Source organism: Trichosurus vulpecula, chromosome 7 (assembly GCF_011100635.1).
Source record: "Trichosurus vulpecula isolate mTriVul1 chromosome 7, mTriVul1.pri, whole genome shotgun sequence".
Lineage (NCBI taxonomy): Eukaryota > Metazoa > Chordata > Mammalia > Diprotodontia > Phalangeridae > Trichosurus > Trichosurus vulpecula.
Window position 1 is genome coordinate 21,464,042 of NC_050579.1, and position 15,266 is coordinate 21,479,307.

Consider the following 15,266-nt stretch of genomic DNA (forward strand, 5'->3'; position numbering starts at 1 on the left):
TTCAGGTGCTCAACACTTCAAGCCCATTGGCAAGCATTTATTAACCACCTAGTATGTACTCCAGTTATCATAGTCCAGGAAGCATCGGCATTGTGAAGACACACGGAGATGTCCGCATAGACCACGTGAATTTGTGTGTTTGTATGAAATAAATTCAAGGTTCTTTACATGCACTTCTATCAGGAAAGTCTTTTTGTGTGAGAAGTGGCCTTTTCAGCTAGAGTTTGAAGGAAACAAGTTTAGAGACAAAGGTGAGGAAGGGGAACTTTTAGGCTTGGGGATAGTGCAGTTGTGACCGGGGGGGAAACAGTGTCTTACAGGAGGGACAGAAGAAATCCAATTTGGCCAGACCTTGGGGTTCTTGAGGGAAGTCCACTTTAGAGATGTGGGGCTGCACTAAGACTTTTGGGATACTCGGGGTCCTTGGCCTGGTGGTAGGGCAGGCCTGAGCTGTGAAGAGCTTTGAATGCCCAACACAGGAGTTTGTGTCTGACCTGGTGACATGATGCTTAGCATGAAAAGTCCGGGACTTTTGCTTTAAAGTATTTTAGTCCAAAATGGCTGAATGAGGTAAATGAACAAAGCCCCAATTTAGGAGTCAACAATATCTTTCTTTCTCCTTGAGTCTGTCCAGCTGTAAAATGGGATGTATCTGTACCTTACACTGATGGGCCCTCTTTCTCCCCCCACAGCTTCGTTGTGCCCAGCCTGGTCAGAGTTGGCAGAGGACCAGAACAGTCTCCAAGATGGCATTTCAGGGGCGGAGGTGGACAAAAAGAGCCCCCCCCCCCTCCATGTTTCTCTGAGCTCAAAGCACCTACAGTTTCAGGCCAAACTCCTCCTGGGGCTTAACAGGCTGGGCACATTCCTGGTGGCTGCTTTGGTTTCCAGCTCTCTGTACAGAGGAGGCCTGAGCAAGGCAGCCTGAATGCCCAGGAATGTGGCGCCTTTTCTGTTTGAGTGGGGCTTGGGGAAGCGGGGTGGGCAGGACAGTATTGTGAACGGGCCTGCTTTCTCGGGTGCTGACCCTGTTATATTTTCCTCCTGTAGTCTTGAGGGGCTGCAGCAGCTCTGTAACATCAGCTGCTGCCAAATGGAGAAGCGCTCTCCCTTTTCTTGCCCCTGTGAGGTTAAAGGGGGTGGGGGGGGTTGTTTTGTTTTTTAATGGAAGCTGTTCTTAGCTTTTCTCTCCACACCCTACCCCAGCAGCTGAAGTGCTTATGTAAATAGTTACACATAAAGTTGGCTCTGTGTGTTTACAGAGGGTTTGTTGTTTTAAAGTAGAGAATTATGTTCAGAATGTGTTATTGTTGTGAAGAAATTAAAAAAAAATTTTCCCGTCCTTGGGAATCAGTCCCAGCCAAACCTGGTGCCAATTTGTTGTGCAAGGACGATTAGGCTTTCAAAGTGAGTGGGCGGGATGGAGGGGCAGCCATTTGCCAAGGCAGATTAGCTCACCAGTACAAGAGCTGAGCTCTGGTGTTAAACCTAACAGCGGCTCCATTTTCTTACTAACGGAAGAGAGTGGGTTAAGCCAAGGCCGGACGGGCTGGCCTTTGTGGCCGGAACTTTCCAGACGGCCTTCTGCTCAGTCGCTGGTCCCAGCTCAGGTCTCTGCTCTGGGGTGCAAGGTCATTGAGGCCTCTATCCCCAAGCTGTAGGTGTCCCTGGCATGCTCAAAGGAAGGATTGGAGTCCAAGAGACCCTGGTGGGGAGGAGGTTCCATCTATAAAGGGGGATGACTAAGATTTGAATAGGGAAGAAGGCACTGGCAGGCAGTGTGATGGTGCATACAAGAGCCTAGAGAAAGGTAAACTCTAGACAGCCTGCAGAACCCCAAGTCCAGGCCAGCCAGAGCTGAGGGTGCCTGGACGGCCTGCCAGGAGAAAGGAAGAATGACAGAAATACGTGGCAGTATTGGGGGCCTTGGCCTCGGGGGGCTCCTGCTCCCTTTGATGGCCTTGCCTTGATACCAGTGGAATAAATATACATAGCCCTATAGGTTGTGGTTGGTTAACCTAGGAATGGAGAATAATGTCATAAAAGTAGCCCAAGACATCGACTCTGCCCACCAACTCGGGGACAGCGGCGATAAGAGATGGACCTTGCAGCTCTGGAGGTCAGTGCCAGGATGATCGGTCATTGTATCCATCCCAGCCTCCACCCCGGATCCCGTTTCACTGATCATTCCTCACGGGGTCAGCCTCATCCCATGACCAAGGCCAACACTGTGTGTGGAATAGAAGGGCTGAGAGATAGCGATCAGAAATCCAAGGAGGGACTTGGGACATCTCTTTTCACGGTCAGGCTTCGCCTTTCAAGGGGAGATGCTGTGAATAGCCTGGCCAGCAGAAGGGAGGGTGAGACTTTGTTCTCTCTCACTGGGGAGAGGGCCATCTCTTAGGGTTACTGGTAAGTGCATCTTTCTGTCTTCAGTTATCAAGGATGTTTCTAAAGCTCAAAGAGACTACCCTGTTTCCCTCCTCTCAGGTTACAGCTTTCCAGAGTGGAAGTAAAATCTTCCACCCTCTTGGTTTGGGTACTTAGCTTCCTTCAAGACCCCAGCTTATTGCTCAGTTAGCTGTAGGCCTTTGGAAGATGAGCTGTCCAGACCCCCTGACGTTGCCAGTGTATTTGTGGACCATGTGTTCCTTACCATTTATAGCTAATTATGTCTCATCTTTTCCAGCCAACAGGACTTTTTCCTGACTTCCCATGTCTCTGTAGGCTGATGGTGTTGGTGGGAACTGGCCCACTACTTGTGCCATGGAAAGGAAAGCCCGTGAGTGGTTTGGCCAAAGGCACTTGGATTTATATGATATTTCTCTGTATAAGGGAGGCTAGGTAGCAATTACTAGCCCTCTCTGACAGGTAGAGATGATTGGGTCACACAGTCAAGACCTCAGGCTTTGGCCATTGGATGTCCCGCTCCCCTCAGGACGGAGGCAGAATACGGGCTCTTCTTTTACTCCTGTTTCATGGGGACAGGGGCCTTGTATCTCCTCCACCAATACCGCAGTGCTCTGCACACAGTAAAAAGTGGCTGTGCAATTGAATCTCCTGCAGCTGACCAAGGGTTAAAAAATGGCTCTCCTTTGACCCTTGCTTCATGAAATGAGTGGGCACTAGGTGGCGACAGGTCCCTCTTTACGCTTCTCTGATGGTCCCAGACTTGGGTGGAATGGTCACCTGTGTTTGCCGTGTCTTCTATGGCTCGTGCCTGGATTGGCCCTGCCACAGCTCTCTCCCCCAGACTGGTGACTCTTGGAAACAGGACTGCCGCAGGAGAGGGAGCCACGGGAGGAGAAGCTGTGACCTGGCCACCATCAGCCAACAAACACAGCAGGCCTACTGTGCCTCAGGCCCTTGCCTAGTCACAGAGGGGATGCAGGGGTAAAATATGAAATGTGACTGAGAGGAGCGACATCATTTGGGGGAAGAAACCTTAGAAACACAAAAAAAATGCAGAGTATATACTGTGGAAACATGGGGGGGGCGGGGCAAAGCAGGGATCAAGGAAGACCTCCTGGAGGTGGCGGTGCAGGAGCTGAATCCTGGAGGAGGAAGGGGGAGCATGGCAGGCCCTGAGGCAGATCAGCCTCTGCCATAGCCCCCACAGTTCCACTGTATGCTGAGGGAGCATTCTTGTGTTACAATGAGAGATGGCATTTATGTAGCATTGACAGGAAGGTGCTATTATCCCCGTTTCACAGAGGATGAAATGGAGACAGGTTAAGTGACTTGCCCTCCATCACACAACCAGTGTTAGGATTTGAACTCGGGTCTTCCTGATTCCAGGTCTATTGCCCCAGCCACTGTGACACCAAGGTGTGTCTAGTTATGATTTGGAGCTCAAAAGAAACCTTAGATAGGATTTTTCAGAAGCATGGACCAAGGCCCAGAGAGCTTAAGCCACAAGCCATGTCAGAGCTGGGCTCTGACCTCACAAAGGTCCTCTGATGTCCACACCCACACCCAGTGCATGGAGCAGACCAGCCATCCTTCCTATTGGGCTCCTCCTGCATTTTAATGGAGGTGTGTTTGGGAGTTTATTACTCTTCCAACCAAATGATGAAGTTGCATAAAGATCTCAGGATCTGGGAATTACTAGGTTCCTCATCTTGGCTGCTCTGGTCAGCTTCTTGTTCCCTGATGCCCAGGGCTGGTGGGAACATGCCAGGCTGAGGAATGGACGGAGTTCTTGGAGCTCTCCATCTTGCTGACTGGCTCTCACCTCTTCTTCCCTCTCATCATCCATCCCCCTTTCAGGGGCAAGCAGTAGGCAGAGAAGGCTGGTGCTGTCCTGAGGAGGCTAAGGAGAAGATGGCCAGAGAGCCGCAGGGGGTCAGTTGGTCATCAGGAAGCAAGAAAGTCGACTGAATGTTACCAGTGGGGGGAGGGGCCACATCAGGACAAGTAGGTACGACATGGCTGTCAGAAGGGCCTTAGTAAGAGAGGACCTGGGCATGGAGAAGGCAGTTCTGGTTTGGAGTCTCGGCTCCCTCCTTTCAACAGTCTTCCTGCTGCATCCCCCTGCATGTGCACCTAGATGTCCATGGTATTGGGGACTCCGCTTCGGAGAGTGATTAAGGATGTCTGAGCTGTAGCTTCCCTGGCTCTCAGCTCCTGGGGTATCAGAGTGTAGGGCCCAGCCAAGGTCATTTCCAGAAATCCAGACTAGAATGGCCTTCACCCTATACCTGTGAGGGGCTCCTGGTCTGATGTGGTAATGGGAGACATGCCCAACAAAGCAGATGCCCAGTCCCAGGCACAAGCTCAAGTGGTACTTTCACAACCAGGTTTTAAGCTCCGTGTTGACCTTACCTGTTGGCTGATTGACCCCTGCAGCAGGGCTCCAAAGCGGCATAATCAATAGGTATTTACTGTCTAGCGGGGCAGAGGAGACACAGGTGTGCTAGGTGCTCATGAGCTCAGCTTGGAAGGGTGAGGACAGGCCTGGTGGTCGTCGGCCCCACCCCCTCCACAGTCCTTGAGTGGCTCAGGCTTTCACGCCTGCCCCAGCCCTCCCTCTGAGATGGACTTCTCCACCTCCTTGACAGCAGCTGTACCCCCCTGTCCCGCCAAGATCCTCATCCCTGCTTTCCAGCTCCCCCTGGGGTGGTGTCTTCTCTCTTTGGAATTCGAGTTCTTGGAGAGTCGGATTCTCTTCGGTTTGTGCTGGGTTTGTGCTCTCATACCCAGGCCTGATGCATTTATGCACTATCTGTCTAGTGAAGTGGGTGTGGAGTGTGAAGGAAGGACATGAGGAACACCATTAGCTTGGGACGGAGGATTTATGGGGGAGCCATGGAAAATAATTTGGGAGAAGTTGGGTCCTGGGATCTGAAGCGGGGCAGGATTTTAGAGATGTACAAGAACCCAAGGTCACCCAAGGAGCAAGCAATGGGGCCAGGTCTTCTGCCTGACAGCTAAGCCCAGCGTCAGGAAGCCTTGAGTTCAAATTCCTCGGCAGGCACTTACTAGCTGTGTGACTCATGTATAATTGGGATCATGTTGCTCGCCTTCTCAAGGGGTAGGGAAGGGGCAGCAGAGAGGAAGAGAATTTAGAATTCAAATATTAAATAATATATTTAAAATAAGTAACAATTTTTTGAGAAAAGAATAGCTGTGTGACCCTGGGTGGGTCATTTAATCTCTGCCTACCTTAGTTTCCTCCTGTCTAAAATGGGATAATAGTATCACCTATGTCCTAGGACTGTTTGTAAATGGCTTAGCACACTGCATGGCACATCTTAGCTACTTAATGAATGCCTGTGTTTTCCTCCTGACTCCAAATCCAAGGCTTTTTTATTCTTCATAAAAATGTTATCTTATTTTTACTTTATTTATTGATGCCTTTTGTTTTTATGTGCCACTTATTTCTAAATACATCCCTCCCCTCTTCTCTACCCAGTGAGCGTCCATTTTAACAAAGATTAAAAAAGAAAGTGGGGAGGGGGCGGGGGAGAAGGATGTCAGCAAAACCATCACATTAACCATATCCAAGAATACATGCACAGCCTACCTCAGACTTTTTTTAACTAGCTGTGTTCAAATATTTGGAGGGTCCTGCTGCTTGGTCCCGGAGGGCAGAGCCAGGAACAATGGGTGAAAGCTTCAGAGGCCCACCGAGGTCAGGAGGGAGAGCTGAGCAGCCAGCTTCCCCTCAGGAGGGGCCTTCCAGCCAACTCTGGACAAGCCTTTGTCAGGTGGGATGTCATCTGGCTGTAGGCTGTCCTGGGAGACCCCTGTGGGCCCTTCTCAACTCTGACATCTGCCTGGGAAGGACCGGGTTTGAGATCTTGGCCTTTGAGCATCAGGACAGGCCCCCTGGTGTTTATGGACATTTTGAAGCACTTTTCCCGAATATTCTTTTCTATTAACAGCCTTGCGTGATGGGTAAGACTCATTCTACTAAACCGTACATGACAGGACAAGGGATTGAAGAAAGGTTAAATACTTTGTTCAGGAATCATGCCAGACAGCTGAGGAAATTGGGGGAATCAGGCCTGGCTTCTGATACCCTGGAACTACAGATAGGAAGCTTGCCTGGAATCAGAGAGAAGGAAGTCGGGTTTTTTCTCCCGTCTCTGGTCTCTGCCAGGTCAGTCTGTGCCCTCGAGGGGACAAATTCCTATAAACAGAGCAGGTGAACAGTACAAGTTTTGTGAGTACAATTCTGATTTTATTACTTAATACACTGGTACCAGAACATCTCTGAGTTACTATAAAAGGATGCAAGTGTGAAAAATCTTACAATTTTAATCTGCATTGGTGGTCAAATTCTAATATAGGGATGATGTCCTCCTGAAGGGGGAATTAGACAAATAAGACAAAGATATAATGTAAATATTTTCTAAATAAATGGAATGGTAGATTTTGAGAAAGCACCAGGATTAGACTGTTTTCTCTAAGAATTTTATATTTATAAATATATATACGTATATACATATATGTATGGTTGGCTTCCAAACATATGGGAATTCAGGCATGTAGTAATAAATTCTCAAAGTTGGATTAAGGATTTTACATATAAATTTGTATTGATAATTATAAAGAAGGTGAAATTATCTTCCCACTTTTAAAGCATCTGATAATTTTTAAAAGACAGTTAAAATAAATAAATAAAAGACAGTTCATTTGGACATGTTTAATATGATTGTATATGTAGAGAAGGGGGGAGGGAAAAGAGAGGAAGAAAATTTAAAACTCAAATTCTTATAAAAGTGAATGTTGAAAACTAAAATGAAATAAATATTTTTTTAGAAAGAGAGTCATTTTACAGTTAGACCCTCAGGAATTACTTTTTAAGATTCTTCTATCAGATACAGGATTTAGGTCAAGATAAAAATAGCAAATGATATATCAAAATTGAAATTCTCTGGTTTCAGGATTGCAGAACCAAATTTAAGAGATTGTGCTAAATTATATTAAGTCTTGTTACTAGCAGATTTTATCAGAATTACCTAGGAACTGCAATTTGGAACTAGAGAAACAGAGGGCCCTTCAGAGCTGTCGGGAGGATGAGGCCTCTTCCAGAATGTGCAAGAGAAGATGTCCCGAACCAGATGATTACAAGAGACTCAAGATGCACTCGTTAACTGGACATCGGGCGTGAATTACGAGAATACAAGGAGACTTGATGTTGGTTAATATTGATGATCATCATTACATCGCTTTGGCCTTTGGTTTCATGATATTTGTGTTTATATGTAAGTTTTCTTGGTTTACCTTGGTGATGTGTAAATCCATCATGAGCCCTCTGCGTAGTTTGATCTGTAACCTGACTTATGTAATTCTAATGATGAATATATGAAAAAACCTTCCCCATTTGGCTTATGGATGGGTGATCCATGGGAGGAGTGAGCTTCCAACTCAAGAATCAAAAGGGGGAATTGACGAGATTGAGACAGTTGAGCAGATTGGAGGAGCAAGTGGTCATGGGAATTGAGTGACCGCACTGACGCCATCTTGTGACTCAGTTCTGGATCAGGCTCGGTGTCTGTCCTGTGAGAAAACTTGATTCTGTCGTGAGCATCATTGGAACCTGGCCCTGCGTGTCTGGAAAGCTGGACCATCTGTGCCTGCTGCTTAGAGACCCTTAACTATGGACCCAGGTTATGCCGACCAGAAACACAGTCACATCTAGAGATTGGTGCAAGGAGTTTTCTCACAATTGTACATCTTAAGCAACCCATATGTCTTATCTGAAAAATGGCCCCATACGGATCAATCAGTTATTGTTTCCATGTTCCCTTGTTTGTTCACACACACTTAGGAGGAATGGGACACCTCTTTTTCTGAATTCAGGGAATTGTACCTGTTTGCTCTGCTCCTCCCAACTTGGAAAGTCCCTAAAATTTCATCCAATCAGAGATCAGATTACCTTATTTATCCTGGTTATTTTTTTTTAATCAATTGCTCTTATTTGATTGTTTTTAATGTACAAAAATCTGTCTCCCCCTGTATTTGGGGTCCAGGCCTACGGTGAGGAGGTCTGGTCCCCATTTGTTGGCCATTGGCACACATTGCTTAATAAATCAATACGCTCAGAAGATTAAACCTTTGCTTTCCTCGGTCATTTCATCTTTCACCTGCCCCACAGCTAAGCTCCGAGCTCAGCTGCCACCTCCCATAGACTTTGAGTCTCTCCAGTCCAGCCTCCTCATTTTACAGATGGAGAAACTGAGGCCCACAGATGGGATGCATCCGAACCAAGGTCACGCAGGCAGGAATGGGCAGAGCCACTCTACATTGAACCCACATCTTCTGATGCCAAATACAACCCTGTTCTCACCAGATGGAAAGGGCAGGGCAAACTTTCCCAGAAAGGAATGGGATGGTGGCCTGGGGTGGGAGCAACCTATCCCATGGGAATGGGGGGAGCAGGGAGAGAAGGGGCAGCCACAGCAGCCTCCACAGGTCCTTGAAGCCTCCTCCTGAGGGCAACTCGCTTGGCTGCCGCTGACTTGCCCCCTTCTTGGGTCCCACCCATCTCCCCCCATCTTTCACCACCCCCAGGCTTCTGGTGGGGAAGCAGGCAGGAGCCTCAGCCTTTGGATTTCCGTTGCCATTTTCGGGGAGTCAGCAGAGCGGAAACAGCATCCAGGCGCCAGCACCAGGGCTGCCGTGAAGCCCAGGCCTGGCACCTCCAGTTCTGCTGTTTGCTTCCCATGTTCTGACCTCCCCCCCACGTTTGTGTTGGCAGCCGCCTGCAGTGCTGAGCCAAGCTGAGCAGGCCGGATTTAATTGGCCGCTGCCTCTGTGGCCTGGGTGTTATGAAAGGCTTTCTGTCTGTCTCACAAAGTCACCCTGACTCTGTTTTCATACTGAATATAATATTCACTTCATTTTTAACAGAATAAAGGTTCTTTGGTCTTTTTTTTAAAAAAAAAACCCTTCTTCCAAATATATACACATATTACACACACATATATTTTTAAAGGCCCTTCATGCGGCTGCATTATGAAGGTTGGAATTGTCCTGGAGAAGGCAAGTAAGAAACCCGATGCTGAATATGATTTAGACAGAAATTCCTTTCTTTCCCTGTGTCAGGACATCAGGCTGGGGAGTGGAGAGTGGGGCTACGGGCAGGGAAAGGTCTCCCCACGTTGTTGCTCGCCTGGAGTTTTCTTGTTTTTTGTTTGCTTTTAACCTGAGCTGGAGCAGAGCAGGGTTTGGACTGAGGAGTTTTTAGAAGGGGAGGTCAGTTGGAAACCTGTGAAAGGCAGCCTGGGATTGGGTAGGATGGTGATGGGGGTCCCAATGGGAGCTCCACCAGCTCCCACTTCTCTCCTCAGTTCCCGTAGCTCTCTGGGGCTGCTGTTAATAGTGAGTAAGTGAGTGGGCACATTCACAGAGCTCAGACGCTCATCCCATAGGGAGAGCCTAGACCAGGATCGCTGATATCATGGGTATACGGGAATTCTCAAAATGGACATTCACTCCAGTGATCATAGATTGCAAACCTTAGGGTCTAACCCCTAAGGACAGGAGAAGTTCAACAGCTTCCTCATGGTCCCACAGGGCTGGGATTGGAACAAAGCAGAATGGTCTGCTGTCTTTGGGAGTAGGCTTGCCTGTGCTGGAGGCTGATTGGAAATGCATTGGGAAGGCAATGGGTTCAAGTGCCAGCTTTTCCACTTATTCCCCGGGTGACCCTTGACAAGCCCCACCCCCTCCCTGGGTCCAGTTCCTCCTCAGGACGACTGGGGATTACCTCTGAGGTCTCCTTCTAATCTAGAATCCTGTCATTCAGATTCTCTACCAAGCACTGTCCACAGAAGTACCTGATAAGGTAGATTTTGCCTAGAAAAAGCCATCCATGCTCCCTGCCTCCACTTCCCCTCCTCACTCTTCTGCCCTTTGCAATCAGGCTTGAACTTTACCTGTGAGCCAAAGCTGCTCTCTCTGAAGTTACCAACAAACTCAGAGATGCCAAATCTGAAGATCTTCTCCCAGCCCTCATTCTTCTAGACTGATCTGTGGACCACCCCCCTTGCTTCTTGAACACCTTCATTTTCAGTGGTTCTTTCCCTCCCAGGCTAAGCCTTTCTTGGTCTCCTTTGCTGGCTCATTCTTCAGACCATTCCCCCTCCCTGGGGGCAAGGGGGTTCCTCCAGTCCCTATTCTAAGCCCTCTGCCCTTCTCTTCCTTCACTCTCTTGCTTGACTCAGCAGTTCACATGGGCTTAATTATTACTGTCTAATCTGCATCCAGCCCCAGTCTTTGCCCAGAACTTCTGGCCGGCATTACCAATTATCTGTTGATATTTCAACCTGACTGCTATCTCAGAGACATCCCAAACTCAATGTAGCCAAAACTGGGCTCATTTTACTTCCCCTCCTCCAAGCTTCCCTGTTTCAGTCAAGACACCCAAGTCATGCCCCTTGGCCTCGTCTTGGACTCTTCATGGCTCCTTCAACTAGCCAGTCAGTTGCCCAGGCTTGCCATCTGTACCCCCCATTTCTCACATCCAGCTCCTTTCTAGGAACACAACCTCATCTGTCCTCTGAGCCTGATCACTGCTCTTTCCACTGTCCCCTCCTATGTCCGAACCAAGGACCTGAATGAGAATCCCCTCTATGATGTTCCAGGAATGTAGATACCCAGTCTTGCCTCTCAAGGCAACCTGGGCCAGCACAGACAGCTCTCATGCTCATCGAGGCTAATTTGTGTCCCTCATTTTCATCATTGCCACTGGTTCTGTGTACTGGGGCTAAGCAGAGCGTGTCTGGGCCATCCTCTAAATGGCAGCCTACCACATACACGAAGACCAACCCATGTTCCCTCTGAGCCTCTCAGCTGATATACGGCATGGTTTTCTGTCTTCTCCTATCTTCTTATCCCTCCTCTGGATGTATTCAAGCTGATCAATGTGGTGAACAGGACTGAATAAAATGCTCCAGACATCTGACCACGGCCAAGGGCCGTCTGTTTCCTTGTTCTTGACATGATACTTCAGTGTGTCTCAATGGACCTGTGATTGCCATGATGCAATTACTCCCTTCATTGGGACAGGTAGCAACCTATTACACTTTGTCATCCTGTGTGACTCTTGTACACATCCCCCCCTAGTCCTCGAAAGGGCATCTAGCAAAGGGTCTGTTACCTGGCCCTTAGAGCTTTATAAGTTGAGTGACTCTTCTTCCAATCATAGACACCCGAATGATGCCCGGATTGTGCCATCTTGGGGTGTAAGTCATTATGGTTAATAGGACAAAATCACTTCCATGTACCACATGACTCAGCATCACCCTCTGGCGTGCCCGCAGGACTGGGTGGTGACTGCATTATGCCTGTCAGCATAGAGTGAGATGAGGGTCTCACTGTTGACTAGGATTGACCTGGCAGCCTGCAAGAGCCTTGGAATAGCTTGACAGAAGCTGTCGAACCCGGCTCCCCTACCTTGTACTTGTAGAGTGCTTATTTTTTCAGCCCAAGTGCAGGACTTTACATTTATCCCTCTTCCATTTCCTCCTAATTCTCTTTGGTGCATGGTTCTAATTTGTGCAGAGCTTTGTGGATCGTGCATTAGCTCTCCCTCCCAACCTCATGCCCTCTTCACATTTGATAAGCACACTCTCTAGGCCTTAATTCAGGGGCCAGGAATGGTACAAAACCCCTCAGAATACAATGGCATAATAAGAGAATACTTTCCTTAGCGTTTATTTTTGTTGTTTAATCATTTTTCAGTCCCGCCCTACCCTTTGTAACCTCATTTGGCGTTTTCTTGGCAGAGATACTGGAGTCGTTTGTCATTTGACAGGTGAGGAGACTGAGTTAAACAGGGTTAAGTGATTTGTCCAGGGTCACCCACCTACTAAGTGTCTGAGGCTGGATTTGAACTTAGGAAGAAGAGACTTCCTGACTCCAGGCCCGGTGCTCTACGCACCATGGTGACACCTAGCTGCCCCCACAGTGCACTTTAATGCGTATTGATTAAGAGGAAAAGAAAGGGGAGTTTTCTAAGAAGGCCACTGGAGATGCACAGAGAACTCACTGACCAGCTTAGACTTCCAAAAGATCCATACAGAAGATGGCAGCCAAATCAAGCAACAGAGGGTGAATGCAAAAGCTTGGGGAAGTCCTGCAATGAGAGTCAATGGGGCCAAAGCTCAGACTGAGCTGCACCTAGTGAGAGAGACCAGGGATAACCAAAGAGGGGTGAAGGGGAAAGATGCAAGAAGGGATGGGCCCTGGCTTAGGGTGGACAGGACGATGACAATGAAGAACTGGGAGAAGGTGGAACTGCTCGACTCTGCCCAAGAGGAGAATTCTCCACCTTTGTACTGGATACGATGGAACCAAAATGGCTCCCCCAAAGTCAATGACCACACATGCCCTGTGGATGGGGGAGGACTTGTTAGGAATGGAATGGGCTGCCTTAGAACATGGTAGGACCCTCCTTTATGAAGATCTGTCTTCATAAAGACTAGGCTGAGTGGAGCCTTAACTGGCACCTAGAGGCAGCCAAACCAAACTGCCTTTGAGCATCTGGAATCCCAAACCCCCCAAAGTGATCACTCACTAGGTCACTTTTGGAAAGCTGTTACTCTCCTGTTAGTGGGCTCAGGTTACTACTAAACAGATGACACACGGTCATAGGAAATGGCAGAGGTTGTGGAGTTGAGTCCGTCAGCAATCTGAACATGGAGGTCATGATGCCATATTGTTCTGGGCATGGGACTATATGGTCTCCATAGCTGAGGATGAAGCAGCTGCTCCTAATGCCAATTGAAGCCCCCAACCCTGAAAGACCAGTAGTCATCGTCCTCCATCATCCGACACTCAGCTATCAAATTTATAACATTAGTTGCCTTCCCTCATCTCAGGTCAAGAGCACTGCAGTTGATAGATACTATTTCAGACTATAGTATGCCTGTCAAAACCTCCGCCATCAAAGCTCTCCCTTATGGGCCCCTCAGCACCATCATTGCTCCTTGTTCAGGCACCTGCTTTGCCAAGATCTACACTGAGCCCACCACCATCCCATCTGGGAGGTTTGCCATCTTCCGTGGGGGCTATCTTCAGGCAGAGTGAATGCCGAAATGGACTTTTGAACCAACCAGTGCTCCTTGACTATCGAGGTTGGATGATAACATGCCTCCCAGAAGCTGCATCTTTGACAAAAGGATGCCACCTAAGCAAGCAGACAGTGCAGGCTAACAGCACTAACATCTGGGGGAAGCAGGAACGGCTTCCGGGAAGAGGGGGAGCTTTAGCTGAGCTCTGAAGGTGTTTTAAAGAGTGATCAGAAGTAAGTCTGGAAAGGTAGGCTGCAGTCAGATCCCAGAAGCCTTTGAATGCCAAATAGAGAGGGCTGCATTTTATCCTGGAGAGAGTAGGAAGCCACTGGCACCTTCGGAGTGACATGGGCATACTTGTGCTTTGGGAGTATTCCTTCAGCCCAGCCCTCTCATTTTACCGAGGGAATGGCTGAGAGGATGTGCCCGATGGGGGGCCTCAGACACTGCATCCTCTGCCTTGGAATCCAGGGCTCTGTCCCCACTCCACTCTCCATGGGAACCAAAGGGAGGAACCTTGACACTCTCCCTGGAATCCCTCCCAGCTTTGGCTTCATGGCCATGGCAGAGAATGCCGGGCACTGGGAAGACCCCTCCCACTGAGCATCCAGAAAGCACAGGGATGCCCTGGAGAGAGGAGTGGGGGAGGGAAGCTGATGGACTGCAGCTGGGAGAGGAATATGTAATCATGCCCCAAACTGGCCACTCTTCCACCAAGTCATTTTTTCCTGCTGCTGCTGACCCAGGGACATCTGGAAATCTGGCCAGACTGAAGAGAGAGGGAATGAGAGGGAGGAGATGGAGGATGCTTTGACCTCACCCTGCCTCCTAAACACCAGTACCCTTTGCTTCCCCACTGTCTTGAATAGGATGTCAGTGAAGGGAGAATTCCTGGGGTCCCAGGGGAGGTGCTGTTCAGAGCTGTTGATAAGGCCCTGTCTGGGCTTCAGTCCCGTGATGAATGACCCGTTCAAGGTTGTCTTCCCAGCGTCAACTGTTTTTTCATGTGAAAAAGCCCTCATAATCCTCTCCTCCCCAGCCCCACCCCCCATATACACATAACCTGTGCTTTTATTTCCCCGGGCGTCAGACACAATCAGACAATCACAAGCCACTGGATTCTGACATAGATCTATGAAAGTTGGACCCGGGTCCCACACTACCCCTATTCCACTGCAGCCCTGGCTGCTCATGGACCTGAGACCAGAAGATTCTAATGGCCATCCCTCAGCCTCCCAAGGTCTGAGTTTCCCCAGCTGCACCTTGGGGAAGAAGGTTGTCCAGTACATAGCATAGCTTGGGGTGGAGGTGGGGTGGGGGCGTGTTCCCTTCAGGGCAGTGTGAGCAATCCCCTCTGCAGACGTCAAGCTGCCCAGGGTGGGGAGAGTATGATGGAAACTATTCTCCCAGAGTCTTTGGTGGGAGGGGAGGGGAGAGGGAGAAGTGGCCATAATGGATGGGGGGGGGTGGGGGGGAGGCATGAGGTCAAGCTGTTCCATACATAAGCGGGTGCAGGATGCCATGAGGCTATTTTTACCCCTGCCAAGGAAATAATGTGATTTATGTGAGGCCCTATCTGCTCCCCGCCACCTCCCCAGCCCACCCCCAAGGGCTGTGTTATAAATATATCCAGTGCATTTGCCTGGATAGAAATACACATGGTGGACTGAGGAGTGGAGTGGGGGGAGGAGAGGAGGTGTCTTAGAAGTCTTTCCTTATCTTAGTGAACCCTTCCCAATG

At 48.9% G+C, this 15,266-nt stretch overlaps 1 protein-coding gene across 1 annotated transcript in view; it reads left to right on the forward strand.

Moving 5' to 3' along the window:
- The window catches only part of FKBP6 (FKBP prolyl isomerase family member 6 (inactive)), a 44,075-nt gene extending 42,764 nt beyond the window's left edge, over positions 1–1,311 (forward strand). The window contains exon 9 of the mRNA XM_036768603.1: positions 693–1,311. The gene's annotated coding sequence lies outside the window, so the exon portion shown is untranslated. The remainder of the gene's footprint in view (positions 1–692) is intronic.
- The last annotated feature ends 13,955 nt before the right edge of the window (positions 1,312–15,266 follow it).